The sequence below is a fragment of the Mytilus galloprovincialis genome, chromosome 12 (assembly GCF_965363235.1).
Source record: "Mytilus galloprovincialis chromosome 12, xbMytGall1.hap1.1, whole genome shotgun sequence".
NCBI classification, from domain to species: Eukaryota; Metazoa; Mollusca; class Bivalvia; order Mytilida; family Mytilidae; genus Mytilus; species Mytilus galloprovincialis.
In genome coordinates this window covers 14,919,599-14,935,088 of record NC_134849.1, presented here as the reverse complement: position 1 = coordinate 14,935,088, position 15,490 = coordinate 14,919,599, and positions in this window count along the sequence as shown.

The following is a 15,490-nucleotide window of genomic DNA, read 5'->3' as shown; positions in this document are numbered from 1 at the left end:
TGTAGAGAGTATATACAAAGGTAAGCACAGTTTTGAATTATTCAATGTTTTAACAGGACATAATATTGAACTTGTTTGTCTATAGTTTTCTTTGTTGTGTTTTGTGTACTGTTGTTTGTCTTTGCGTTGTGATCCTTGTTTTTACCATTGCATTGTCATTTTTTTTTACTTTTGAGTTTGATTATCCGTTTAATGTATGTCGCTTTCCTTTCTTCTATTTATAATGCTTATTAGTCGGACTGCAAATCTCATAATGGCATCGATATTATTATTCTGATCACGTGATTTTCAGTTAAAAAATGACATTTGTTAGCTACGGCAATGACGCCACGAAATCGACGGCGTAAAGATATGTTATGTATCTATCATGCCTCACCAAATATATCATTTGATACTGCAGGTTTCAAACTTTAAGTACGTTATGCTATTAAAAATGAAAAAGTGGAATTTCCTTGACTAGTTGATAGGCAAAGATGAAAAAACGTGCAGCGGCCGTGACACTTCTCAATAAATAAATGTAAATTGAAATGACACACGGAATGGTAACGTAAGAGGGATGATACCTCCTGATATTATGAACATGAAATGCCTATTGTTACAAAAAACTCGCCAGGTAAACCAACCGTGTGTCAATTTAACAGGTCCAACATTATTGGCGACTGGCCAAAGGGAGATAATTCGAATGAAAATTCGTTGAAGGAACGGCTGATCAGAAACGAGAGAAAATAAGCATTTCGCTCAATTTTAGTAAGGGACACAGTGTTTCTTGGGTATAATATCCAATAAATTATCCGTATGCGAAAGCAAAATGTGTAGACATGAAAATATCTTGGAAATTATAATTAATCAATGAAATGAGGGCACCTGTCAGGTATCAGGACCCAAACAGTTAGAGAAAGTATTACAGAATGTATAGGTCTGCTTTGATATTTAATTGCAGTATCCAAAAAAAATAAATCTTACAATCATCTAGAAATCAGGAATATTGCTATCGAAATTGCAAATATTATTACATTCAATTAAAACAAACCATTGGTTTTGAACTAGAATACTACACACAATTAGCTTCAGAAGAAATAAAGAAAAATATCCTATGTGTGGTAAACAATATTTACACAAAGTGAGGGGTTTTGCACCAGTAAAGTATTAGAAAAAGTACTGACCCCAAGCTATGGTAAAAAAATTCCATCATTAAAGGGGGGAATGTTTCCCTAATTGCATGGTTTCCTCTATTTTGTTATACTTTGATAGAAATGATTGTTTCAAGGCATACATCTTCTTAGAAGAATTAGTTATAATTTTTGAATACACATAAAGACTTCATTTTGATTCAGCATTCAGTGATTCAGAAACAGATTTTGTCCTTAGTAGATCTACATGAAAATATATTTTATAAAGATTATGAGTATGGAATGTACATTTTTGTTTTATATATTCCATTCTAGAGTAATATTGTTATAGAATTTCTGTTAAGACCCAATGTCATTATATCTATGAACTTAAATGGGTGTTACACATGTTTATATATGCAATAATTAAGTACAAAATGTAATTATGTATCTGAGGTATAATGATGAACACTGAAATGTAACAACTCCTGGTCACTGGCATATGATACCCATGACAATGTTTATCAAAAATGGAAATATCAAGGTTCTCTATAAAAAGGCTTAACCAAACAAGTATTTTCTATGTGTATGTAAGTAGAAATATAACAAGGTAAGAAAAGTTGAGAAAAATTAATAAATAATAAATATATAATTAGGGCTTTATTTTTAGGCTGAATACAGTAGAATCTTTTCCTGAACAAATTAATGTCAGAATTGCATTTTATCTTTGAAGAATTTTGTTATTTGCAGTGGTTTTTCATTCTATCTTTATTTTGACATTTGGTTTGACAGTGGTTGCAAACTTGTCATTTGTTTTGTTGTGTGCTGTCTCATTTCAGAATAGAGTTATATTATAAAAAAAACATCTACACAATATGGTAGTTTCTGTTTTTAAAAATCATTCCGAACTTAATAGGATATATAATGAGCATGAAAAGCTTTTTTTAAGTGTAATAAAATATGTGTAATAATGAAGAATTAAAAAAAAAATACCAAATTGACCTAATATATAAATCCTCATCAAATGCAGGTACATGCAACTTAACACTTGTCAAAAAAGAATGGACTAACATTCATGAATAGAGATTAATATATATAAACTGGATGCAGATCGAACAGCCATCTATGGAACAACAAATGAATACTTGCTTGAAGATAAATAGATAATGAACACAGACAATATTATATTATGATGTGATATCATATATTCTTCATTCTTTTAAATTTGAATCTGTAAGCTACAAAATAAGGAACTGACTCTGTTCAAACTGTTTTCCTCTATCTTTTATCTATGAAATATATCAGATCTTAAGATGTTTACACTGGAGTCATGCCATTCAGGACAAAATCTGACATGCTAACATATGATCATATCACAATAATTTACACCTGGACTTCCCAAAACAGAATGCACTGACTTATGAATGTTATTGGGAGGTTTATATGCATTTTCTTATATGATTGAGTTCATAATATCCGTGTAATTTTTAAGAAAATAGAACGACTTTTGTTCATTTTTTTGTAATTTTGTATACTGAAAGACATCATTGAGTCATGAAAGAAGGGAAATAAATCACAAAAAAAATAACAGATTTTATTCATTTCAATAACTTGTTGACTGTCTTTTCCTCAGTGACAAGATTGTCATATTTCTGAGCTGTTTCGGTCAATAGCAGAGAAGTTTTAAGAAAAAAATAATAAGGAGTTGCTGTGCGGCCTTACCAAATTGTGATGTATACTGATAGTGTGCACGTATGTAAACAACGAATGGTAACGTCATGTGACCATTCCAGTTCTGTTTACCATGTTTCAGTTTATCAAAATAAACCAGTCATATTTATCATTTCTAGGTAAACCAGGCCTGTGTCAATTCGTCCCGAGCTGAAAATTTGTCAATGACAGTCGAAGTTGAAAAATGGCGGTTCCGAACACTGAAAATGAATGACTTGAATTTCTTTTTCAACGACACATTACTTTGACTTCTTCTATTTTTCAAATATTATTAAAACCTATGATATGTATACCGCTCATGATACGTTTGGTTTCTTCAAATTTCACAAAATTCACAATTTTCTACCGGGTCGTCTTCCGCGGGGAATTATTTTTCTGCAAAGCAACACCTGTTGACGGCTTTCTCAGAAATTATCTCCACTTGATTGTCGTATAATATATCCGGGTTTTTAATGGACAAATCAGGGATTTGCTATCCGGCTGTATAAACAGTTTCAGCATTGAATAAAGACATAACATACTTCAAATAAGATATATTACATTCGTTCAGCACAGTGAGACCTTCTAAGGTTTATATTTCGCTAAGAATACATTTTCTTTTATAATTAATTAATACTGTAACATGGTGTTTACAGTATGAGCATAATAATAAGAATGAAAATTAGATTGATATAGTCAAAGTAACAATTTAGAACATCTTAAACACAAGAATAATTAGACTAAAAGGTAAGTAAATTCATCTAGAAACTCAAGTTGTCTGACAGGTAAGACATGATTTAGTCCCAGTTGGTCAAGATGTCCTTTCGTAAATTTTACGGACACCATCACGAGTTGGTTGACCGTTAACGAATATCTGTTTCACAGATGACGACAGGTTTTTTTCCAATTGTAACCACAATCTCGTTTTCTTGTTACCGAATAAGACCTATCAAAATAGACTTATCACTGGTTTCTCAGTTTCTATATTTTTATGATGTATTTTGAGTATTGTTGTTGTTTTATTGTCTTTTTCTTTTTTAGCAATGGCGGTGTCATTTTATTTTCGACTTATGAGTTTGAATGTCCTTTTGATATTTCGCTTCTTTATGTCAGGGATTTTCTTACTTTAAGGTGGTACCCAACACTTACACTAAAATCAATTTGGCTCGTTTAATTTTCATAAAATTTTGACAAAGTATTTACTTTGACCCTTTTACAAAAATATAAAAAATTCAAAAAAATTGAACCAAGCGTTTTATCAGAAAAATTACACTGGTTATACAGCAGTTTGACAAACACTAATTTTGATCATTCAGAAGCTTTATATTGCCAACACAACGCAACGTAATTAAAACATTTAGCTGGTATTACAGCGTTATCTCCCGGTAGTGTTAGGTACCACCTTAAGTTAATAAAACTATGCAATTGTATTCAAAATGAAATTAGATTGATCGTAGATCTTTTGGCTGGTTTTTTTTCACCCCAACTTTAATACTCTACAAACTTAAAATTCGTTTTAGGTTTTCCGAACGAGCAAACTTTTCAACATGATAGTGCTTACGGTTACCATATCATTTGTTATTTTTAATCTATCATAGGTTCCATAGTTTTTATTGTTGATGCTACTTCGGGTACCCTAAAAAGTTACAACTACAAGATTGTATGTTTATCTTTTCTTATTATTGTTCATTACTTATAATTTGTTATTTATTTATTTTTTTGATATCTTGTTGTCGACTGACATGTCGGGTTTTCATTTCGAATATGACAGTTGTTGTCCATTCGTTTGATGTGTTTTATCCTTTGATTTTGCCATTTAATATGGGACTTTTTGTTTTGAATTTTCCTCGGAATTCAGAATTTTTGTGATTTTAATTTTTTCTAGTCCTCTGACTAGCTAACTTTTGGAAAAAAAATCTAAATGTTAAATGCACGCGTACGAACTTACCGTTAATTTAATGTCAAGTTGTAAATCATGTAGAAAAGGTGAAGACCATGGACCAGTAGCAATCACCAGTTGTTTTGTTCTGTACTCAAAGTTTTCATCAGTAGAAATAGAAATAACTTCTCCTGGGGTAACTTTTATGACTTTCCCCGTCCTTGTTTTACCGCCTAGTCTCATAAAGTTTTCCTTTTAAAGTACAAGAAACTCATCATTGATACCACAACAATATCCGATCCAGTGATTGACATGACAATTGATATAAATGCTGAGTTTAACAGTCATAACTAACGAAAACCCTGTTGCTCAACCATTAGATATGTTATGCATTTTTTTTCTGTATCGTTTACGTCTTTTTATTTATGTACATATGTTTATCGTTTTGTCTGTTATTTCCAATCCTCAATTTTGTAAAACTGTTTGTTCAACGATGTTTTGTATAGCATTTGAAATTCCCAAAATAGCATTAACTTCTACAAGCATTTTTTTTAAAGATCAGGTTTTTGCTTTTCGGGTTTTTGATATGCATGACGTGTACTTTAAAATTGATAAAAATAAAGTTTTAAATCCTCTTATATGCCTACACTCACCAATATTTGTTTTAAAATCTCATCAGCACCGAGACATAGCTCAGATGTATCCAAAATACCCACGCAGTTATCACTGAAATTTATATTTGGATATTCCTGCTGAAGTGTATCAATAGATTTCATCTGATCACCCTCTGCATATTTTTTTAAAGATGTAAGAGTGTTTTTCATAAAACCACTTTCAGCTGGTCCTAAAAATAATGCCTTGCTTTTTCTGTGTATGAAAAAACAAATGTTTCATTACTTTGATTTCTATCTTTCACCTTTTCCTATAACTCGTTTCTCTTGAACATTTTGTACACATATATGAAATAAAAATCTATCTGAATTTCTTTGAACGTCTTTGCATCACTTTGACAAAAATATATCGGTCAAAAAAAAAAAAAAGAGGAATTGATTATTAGGAACAAGAAATCGGTTAAAGGAACAACAATTTAATAGATACAAAGTAATAAAATGAATAAACATGATAAATATGGTTAATGTTCCTAATTAAAGTCTTTGATTGATATACCTTAAACACATATTACTTACTATAGCCAAAATATTTTCTGTACGCACGGGGATAACATCCTCTTTGAGTATTAACCCCATAGTTATAATAACAATACCGCTTTGATAATATCTAACGATCTGTGTTGTACTACTCAGTTTTATATTCGTTACTTATGCTCTATATAGTTTATATGACATGAATTTCAAAATCTACCCATGTCAAGGCTTCGTTATAATAAGTGTGAATTACGGATTTCATTTAAAAGCAAGTTAAACTATAAAGTCGTTACGAAACAGTGTGTTGTCATATAGCGAAACAGTCACCGTATTATGCGAGCCGTTCTTCATTTGCGATTAATTACAAAAAAAAAACATGCGATCTCAAAAATCCTCACCAATATAACGATTTTCAAATAAAAGTTATTGTACACAGATATTTATTTTTTTATAATGTACTTTAACCTTGAAGTTTTGTGTAGTTTTACACTGTTTATACGTAGATCTGAACAATTTTTAATTTATACATTCGAAACGTCCAGATATTTGACATTAATTGTACATTTCTAACGTATCAAACTTAGAAAATTCAAAAGTAATTGGCGATAGAATATTCACATTATTTTTTAGTTAAGACTTTTCTAATGAAAAGGGGGATAATACAACTTGAATCATGTTCCGGCCATCTACCTTGCACAAGTAACTACATGTGTGTCTAACAGGTCAGATACGTAATAAAATTATGACCTAGGTCAAAAGTCAGGACGTCTCTTTCTAATTCCTTACGTTACGATAGGCCTATCACATTTCAGCTGTTCCCATTCAATAATTGAGTCGTCTTTCATCTTTTGCATTGCATCACTTTCGTCTTTATTCCAACTTGCTCTCTGAATGCCTTTACTTCGGCCCTTAGAACTTCCATGTGACTGTGACATCGAAAACTAAATGAAAAATTATTGATTTCATCTGAAGAAGAAGAAGAAGAAAAAGAAGAAGAAGAAGAAGAAGAAGAAGAAGAAGAAGAAGAAGAAGAAGAAGAAGAAGAAAACAATTGCTATTACTGACATTCAAAATACATGTGAACTTTGTCATACAAAATAATCTGCATCACACTAGTACATTTAGAGAAAAATAATTATAATTTATGAAATAAATTGAATGTCTTATTTATTTTCAAGATCCTGAGAGAAACAAAAACACGAGTTTTTTTTATGTATATGTTATATTTTCAAAATAAGTACTCTTCGTTTTCCTTTCCTCTCGGCCTTTATATGCATTGGTACATTTCATTAGTTGGAGATGCTTGATACTTTGATTTCTTTTCTTTTTATACAGTATTACCTGATCAATAAGTAGAATGTTTTCTTCTTTGTTATTCTCTTTTATTTTCAAAGCAGTGAACCTGCCGATTATACCTCCTCCCACAACTATTAAGTCATATATATTTGAACTCATTTCTGTCTATAAAAGGAAAACATACCATATGTTTTATACTAATAAAATTAACCATGCTACAGTAATTTAATATTAATATTAATATGAAGTCCGTTCAAATATATAGTAACATAAGGTACAACTGGCTTAAAATGAGAATGGAAAACTTTCGGGATGTACTTGATGAAATATAAACTGTCTGGTAGGTACAATCTAACATTGACCGGATTTTCATGGTTCATTGGTCAATGTTGAGTTTTTGTGTTTTAGTATGTCAAAATGGATTTTACAATAACGTTTTTCATACCAGTGTAACATTGTTTTTTTTTAATTTGAAATGGATATACATAAGGTTACATTTGTGTTGTTTACACAGAAAATGCAAGTATGGTGCATCTGTAAGGAACAGGTTGCGATAGCGTCCACTGCATAACCAACTGTTCCTTATCTTCAACGTCAAATTAACACCAAATTAAGAACTTTCTGGAAGGCTATCATTACATAATAAATCCAGCTTGAGGTTAAGGCAATTTTTAGAATAATAAATTTCCGGAACTATAGAATGATGCAGAAAAAAATAGCAGAGATTAGGAAAGGATCATTGAAATCTCATAAAAGAAGAATTGACAACGCAGTGGCAGACAGGTAAAACAATGAAAAAAAAGAAACGAGTTTACAAAGCACTACACAGACACAAAAAAGACAGAGCAACGCGACCCCCCCCCTAACCCAACCCCCAATTTAAAAAAAAAAACCGATAATGATCTTAGATGCTCTGACAGGGCTAGCAAATTATGCATCACATGTGACACCCGTCTTATTACTCCTTAAGAATATTTTATTTGATTAGTTGTTTTACCATGTTTAAGTGATCAAATATCTCGCAATAGCGGATTGGCATTTGACTGTTTAATTTATTTTTTTTTAAATTCGTATACTGTCGGTTAATATGCAAATTTTATCACACTAAAACATGACCGGGTGAAGTTTTAAAAGTGAAACACGTTCGCTCGACAAGGAATACACCAGGTTGTTACCGGTAAAATAAAACATTAGCTAATTAAAAAGAAAAAGTAGAACACTGAAAACTAAAGCAAAAGTAACACGGACCCCTTTGAAGCAAAACTAGTGGTACATATATGGGACGGTAAGCAGACCCAATGCAACTTGTGGCATCTTCAGGACATTAAAAAGGGAAGCACCGTTGTACCTTTCATTTATTAAAGCAGGGTGATTGTCAGTTGATTGGAGATGGTTTATCGTCGTGCTGTAATTGTGTTGTAACAGGGCCAACTGTCATTACAATAATGTTAATATTTGATGTCATAGTTTGTGATAAAAAATACAACAGATTTGATTAGTATATTAATTTCTTTATTAGGACATTACAAGATTTATTAACCTATATAAGATGAAAATGTCCAACCATAAACCCTAAACCATGAAAGTTGTATAATGGCTATAGTTTTCATGACAAACTTAAAGACAGCTGAATGATCGATATAAACATTACAGCCTAGTTTTCGTGTTGTTTTTCGTGTACTGTTGTTTTTCTTTTGGTATTTTTTTGTTTAGCCATGGCGTTGTCAGTTATTGAAAAATGTATCTCCTTTCAAAATGGTTCTAACTTGATTCAATCTGAGAAAAACGTTATGTTCATAGGTAGGACGACAATCTTGCTCAATATATAAATATTAATTATGGTCACCGTATTTATATGGCGTAGTTATTTATATACTGCAACAGTCGATGTAGATATGAATATTTTAAGGGTTACCAGTTAATATAGAAATGACCAAATATTGTAATCCAATATTTTAGTCAAATACTTCTTATTGAAAACTATTCGATTTCACAGAATAATTTAACGGGATGCAGTTACAGAAAAGGCATAATAAGTCTTTTCTATTACAAAATCGTCACTCTATATGCATCTTTCCTACTGAGAACAAGTCACATATGAAAATAAAAATCAAATTCAGCAGGTTTATAATTTGAAGTTCCAGACGCGCGTTTCGTCTGGGTAAGACTCAGAAGTTCGAACTTTTCTCATCACTTGGCGTCCGTCGTTTGTAGTCCGTCGTTAATTTTTACAATAAATCTTCTCCTCTGAAACTCCCGGGTCAAATTTAATCAAACGTGGCCATAATCATCATTGGGGTACGTAGTTTAAAAAAAGTGTTCGATGACCCAGTCGGCCAACAAACATGGCTGACATGACTGAAAATAGATAAAATGCAGTAAAATGCTGTTTTTGGCTTATATCTCTAAAACTTAAGCATTTAGAGGAAATCTGACGGAACAAAATTATTAATCAGGTCAAGATCTATCTGCCCTGAAATTTTCAGATGAATCGGAGAACCCTTTGTTGGGTTGCTGCCCCTAAATTGGTAATTTTAAGGAAATTTTGCCGTTTTTGGTTATTATCTTGAATATCATTATAAATAGAGATAAACTGCAATAATGTTAAGCAAAGTAAGATCTACAAATAAGTCAAACATGACCTAAATGGTCAGTTTACCCCTTAAGGAGTAATTGCCCTTTATAGTCACTCAATTTTTAACAATGTTTTGTAAATTTATATAATCTTTTACACAAATCTACTAATCTGAAGCTACTGAGACAAATTTGACCAAACTTGTCAACAATCATCATTCGGGTATCTAGTTTAAAAAATGTGTCAGATAACCCCGCCCGTGACCCAAAGAAACCAACATGACTAAAAATAGTACATAGGGTAAAATGCAGTGTTTGGCTCATATCTCTGAAACCAAAGCATTTAGAGAAAGTCTGCTGTGGATTATTTGTTCATTAGGTCAAGATCTATCTGCCCTGAAATTTTCAGACCAATCGGGCAACTTGTTGTTAGGCTGCTGCCCCTGAATTGGTAATTTTGAGAAAATTTTGCAGCTTTTGGATATTATCTTGAATATAATTATAGATAGAGATACACTGTAAATAGCAATAATGTACAGCAAAGTAAGAGCTTCAAATAAGTCAACTTGACCAAAGTGGTCAACTGACCCCTTAAGGAGTTATTGTCCTTTATAGTCATTTTTTAACAATTTTGTAAATTTTTGTAATTTTTACAAAATATTTTCCACTGTCACTTCTGGGCCACTTTCAGATTGTTCAATAAAGTAAGATCTACAAACACATCACCAACACCAAAACACAATTTTGTCATGAATCCATCTTTGTCCTTTGTTTAATATGCACATAGACCAAGGTGAGCGACACAGGCTCTTTAGAGCCTCTTGTTTAAAATATCATCGTACATTTTGTATCCGTTATTCAAATTGGGTTTCATAATTTGTTTTTCTTTTTACCATTTCAAATTCGAAAAAAGTAGAAATGAAATTAAATTAAAAGGTAAAACAATGAATTGGCAGAAGGTAGACGCATAATTACCAAGTAATCATAATAAAACCTACATTCGACACACTATATACGAACTTCCTGGATTCACAACAAAGTATAGATATTCAATAGAAGAATGTCATAATAAATAAAAGGTATGATACGGACGACACTAACCATCTCGTACTTCTAATGAAAACAAACTGAAAGAAGTTTAATATACTTGGTAGACATATATTATTTGCTTGTACGGGTTTATAGAGAATTTTCGTATAAAAAATTAAAGAAGATGCTGTAAGATTGCCAATGAGACAACAATCCACTATAGACCAAACGACGTTAAAGATAACAATTTACTCTCACCGCATTGCCTTTTACGATAAATCAAAAAAAGAAAGGTTTTGTTTTACCCATAATTAAAAATTGAGAAACAGACAATACTATTTATAATTTTACTTCGTTTTTGTCGCTATTTTACGGAAGGGTAAAAGCCCCACACATTTGTTTTCTTACATGTTTCCCTACGTTTACGTTATAATGGAAACCTTTGCAAAATAACTCTGTGAAAGATTGGTTAGATCTATACAAGATATCATAATAAATGTATAGATAAAGATTGTTTTTATCATAAATATATAGTCTATAATATTTTTCTACCCAATCATCTTAAAAGTAATGACCTCACTAGATTGAAATTTATGTATTTCCATAATTCAATGAATTACGGCATCCCATAATAAAGTTACAAAATTATCCAATTAACTAATATTATGAGGTTTTATAATAATGTGTTAAATTAGGATATTTTATAATATTATGCAATTTCCTATTTGCCTCGACTGACAAAGTATACCAAATACAAAGTAAGTAATAAAACAGGTTAATGAAGCCATCACGGTAAAAACGTCCGAACCGAACAAGTCTACAAAACGGTACACATTACAGGTAATTCTATATAAATAAACACAATATACTTTGACTAAGTTTTTCCGAAGAAGTATAAAACATCTTTACGTGATCGTCTATTTCCCCCCCCCAAAAAAAAACAAACAAAATAAATAAAGAACAAGTGGCATAGGCTTATGCATGTGTAAACTATAGCACTGTTTACGTTGTCGGTTCTTTCTGTAACAAATCAATCACTTTTATGTGCATGTCAACTACTGTAACATGTATACAGTTTCGTTTTTCCGTAGGTTCGTTTGTGGATTTGTCTATGGTATGAGTTGAGACTATACTATACAAAATATAGGCAACATACAATCTCCAAACATTCAAGTTAAACGGAATATTGTTGCTCCGTCTGTGAAAAAAAAAAAAAAAACAACAAACCTATTTTAATTTATGTCCAACAAACGCTTAAACATTTGTAGATTATAGTTATACCACAGAAAATAAAAAAAAAAGATAAACCCCCGTTAATGTAGCCGAATAAAAAAAATACTTTAAAACTAAACTCTCGTTTGAGTATTGTGAAAGATTGGTAAGATCTATACAAGCTACCATATTGAAATAAATGTATAAGATGAAGATTTTTTTTTTATTATCATAATTATGTAGTGAATAATAATTTTCTATCGAAGCATCTTAAATTCAACAAACGATTTTTTAATAATAATGTGTTAAATTAGGATGTTTCATATTATTAAGCAATTATCTATTTGTCTCGACTGGTCTAAGTAACAAAGAAACAGAAAATGGCATATAAACAAAGTCTATTAGCAAAAATGAGAGACAAGAATACAGAAGTTATCACAGAACAATAACACAATGACGGGATGTATAAGTACAGAGCGACGTCAAATAGCTATAGATACCACCAAAACAGACTGAACTGTAAAAGTAACACATAAAGACAAATGAGAGAATAATAATATAACACGTTATTAAGATGATACACAACGTCAGTACCCAGAATCTATAATTCAAGACCATCGTGTATTATTTGTGAAGTTGATATGGAATATTGATGAACATGGTCTTGGTACCTTTCGATGAACATTTTTTTTTTAAAAAGACGAGACGTTCCTTGACATACCCATGGTTCATCAACTTTCTGCTCAGACACTGGTGGCGTTTTACAAAGTCTGAGTAGTTGCTGCATGCTCTTGAATACCAAATAAGTTGGGAAATGTATATTCCATATGCAAGTGAAGTTGATATATTGCTACTAAGGTGGGGAAATTGATAATTTCAAAATGAAAACCGTCTTGTTTGTCATAGCTTCTGGTACTGAGATTACCGTGTATGTTATATTCGAGGTATAAGTAAAACAATGAGGCGGAGAAAGCTGTGTTTGTTGTTTAATTTCTAGTTCTGAGGGATATGTTAATGGAACCCAATCAGAAAGTTTGGATTGTTAATAGAAAGAACACCGTCAATTTATCTGAAAGTGAAAATAAATGACCTGGCTTCTTGGCCCTCTTGTTTTTGACAAGTGTCTGGAGAAACTCCGATTCATATGAAAACAAAAAGAGGTCGGCAAGAAGCGGTGCACAGTTTGTTCTCCAAATTCAACAAATATGTTGTCAATTAGAAACTCCATAATACTGATGCCTTGTTCCTCTGTGTAGCATAATTTATCAAAGACCTGACTGCTTTGACCCATTCTGACAAAGTGTCCAGTTTAGCTTCTTCTCATTTACCCATGCTTAAGCGTAGTCTTCAATGGAATCCATAATTATTTTGAAGTTATGACTACTAATATTGCTCAATATAAAAAAAGATAATAATACATGTTAACATACACACACCAATATACATATTAGAAAGAAACTTGAAGTTACCTGTAATATCCTCTTGTAAAAATTTAACGAGTATGTTTAATCTCTTTTAGCAAATTAAAGACTAAGTTACAATAATGAACAACATACCTGTTTATTTGAACAAAGTTGGATCATAACTATTTAAATAATTTATCTGCATCGTTATATGTACACGGTTTCCCTTTTTATCTTATTGATTATAATTCGGATGTAACGTTTACTCAAATAAACAAATAATATAAATCAAAAGTGAAAAAAATTAATAATAAAGATTTTGACCTCGTTGTTTAACTATTGGTAGTATCAGAGATATGGTTTCAGAGTTTAGTGCCACATTTCTAAAACATAATAAGGCCCGATAAAAATGAACAATTGAAAAATGCGGTATACTCTACCAGAATAAAGGGGCAACACTTATAAAAGAAGAAATTAAACGTGAAAGTGTCAAACATTTAGATTGCAACATGGCATACCGGATTGTTGCCAGGGATTCTTTTACGTAGCAACTGCTAGGTACTCTCAGAACAAAAGTTACGTTTGATTAAATGAATGGCTCATATGCTCATATGACTCACCTATTCAAAAAAAGAAGCCAAAGAGATATTATCCCTCAGATTAAATATGGTGAGTAAAACCATTATTTTCATGATTTAGGATAGTTTTCATTTAAAAACAATATATATCGATTAATCAGATTTTAGATTTCCTAGCTTATTGAAATTGTTTAATTTTATTATTAATACTATGTTCGCATTTTTAATGACAAAATTAACCGTATTTACATCACAAATGTATATGATAATCATTACTTTTGCGACTACATTGTATATTAAGGCACGTGTCTATTGTTACAATTTGAACCATGCAAACTTATGGTGTTGCTTAGTTTATGTGATTACGAATGTGTGGTTTCACTCTGATGAAAAAGCAATCATAGAAACACAAGCCGAGACAAAGGACATCTTGGTAAATATGCGCAATTAATTTCAGGCAGGCAATAATGATAGCCCTGTCCTCAGGTCCGCCTACAGTTCCATAGGCATAATGGCACGTGTCGATTGTGCGATATTTTTTTTAAAAGGTGGTTTAATTTTTTGGGGAAGAAGTCAGATTTGTTTTTCTGGTAATTTTTCATACCCCGAAAGTGATGCGGCTTCATCTGCATCCATACCAACATAACATCTTCAACGATAGATAGTAGACAAACAAAAACATTACAGACTTGCCATCAGATACAAATCCAGGCAATTTGCAAAACACATTACGATAGGAAAAACGAAATAACTAACAACATTAACAGGGTCATGTATTGTGATATTTTTCTTGCCTAACTGGTATAAATATATGAAAATAGTTATACATATTATCGATTTATAAAACTCTAGAAAGACATTAAAGATTTCTATATTTAGGGGCATTTGCGACTTCGGCGGCTGAGTCATCTATGCTGTTCATATATCGAAATAACAAGCTTGTTTCAACTGTACTTATGAGTTCGAACCAGGATCGGCAGAAAGTGCATTTGATTCTGATCTTAATCGACAGGAATTGCAAATTGACTTGTCTAAGGTCGAAGGGGTTCCTTATATATACTCTAGTGGACTCCACCAAGAAAAGTTGGCTACCATGATCAACTTAAATGTGCTTAAAGTGACGAAACACAAAGAATCAGATAAAGAAACGCTAATTGACAATTATTGATATCATACATGTTTGAATATAAATAAAAAAACATTGAATATGTGGTCGAATTGGCAATTTTGAAACCACATGATGTAGAAATAAGAAAATATAGATCACCATATGGTCTTTAGCAATGAAATAAACACATACCGCATACCAAGCTATATATGGACAAGAAATGACAAATGTGGAATTTCAAAAGAATAGCCTGATTTATGTACATAACAAAAACGAAAACAACAAATGTTTGAGAGCAACAAACGACGATCAGTGCATTACAGAATCATTACACTCACACACAGAGACTGTGGCGGTGTTAGGTATATTTCCTTTATCTGATAAAGTAGTGTTACAACACGACATGAGAAAAAACTATCAAAACAAGTTGAGGGTGGGAGGTGTTAA